This window comes from Calidris pugnax, unplaced genomic scaffold (genome assembly GCF_001431845.1).
Source record: "Calidris pugnax isolate Ruff unplaced genomic scaffold, ASM143184v1 scaffold1204, whole genome shotgun sequence".
Taxonomy (NCBI): Eukaryota; Metazoa; Chordata; class Aves; order Charadriiformes; family Scolopacidae; genus Calidris; species Calidris pugnax.
Genome location: NW_015093090.1, coordinates 46,450 through 46,846, shown reverse-complemented (window position 1 = coordinate 46,846; position 397 = coordinate 46,450). Strand labels below are relative to the sequence as shown.

Below are 397 nucleotides of genomic sequence, written 5' to 3'. Positions count from 1 at the left end.
TGGGGGGTGGTTTTGTGTTTTTTGGGGGGTGGTTTTGTGGTTTTTTTGGGGGGGGGGGGGTTTTGCAATAATCCTCTTGGGATTCCCCACCCTTCCCCCTTGAACTTATTCAAAAGATGTAAAAACACCCAAGAATTCCTTTTATTTCAATTTTTTTTTTTTTCATCAGTTTGGCATTTTTCTTCCCCAATTCGCTGTAGTTTCAAATACAGAGAAATTACTCTTTTTATTTCCCCCCAGCCCTTCCCCTTTTCTGCTCCTTTTCCGTTTTCCTGCCCATCCAAACCTGTTTCTCCTCATTTTTATCCCCCCCCCCCCCCCCCCCTTTTTTTTTTAACCAAAGCCGATTCATCCACACCAATCAAGAACTAGATGTTACTTAGATCTCAATTGGCAG

The 397-nt window shown here is 42.8% G+C and overlaps 1 protein-coding gene across 1 annotated transcript in view; it reads left to right on the top strand.

Moving 5' to 3' along the window:
* Nucleotides 1-397, top strand: part of LOC106900668 (zinc finger protein RFP-like) — a 9,415-nt gene that overhangs the window by 1,507 nt on the left and 7,511 nt on the right. The gene's annotated exons all lie outside the window — the stretch shown is intronic.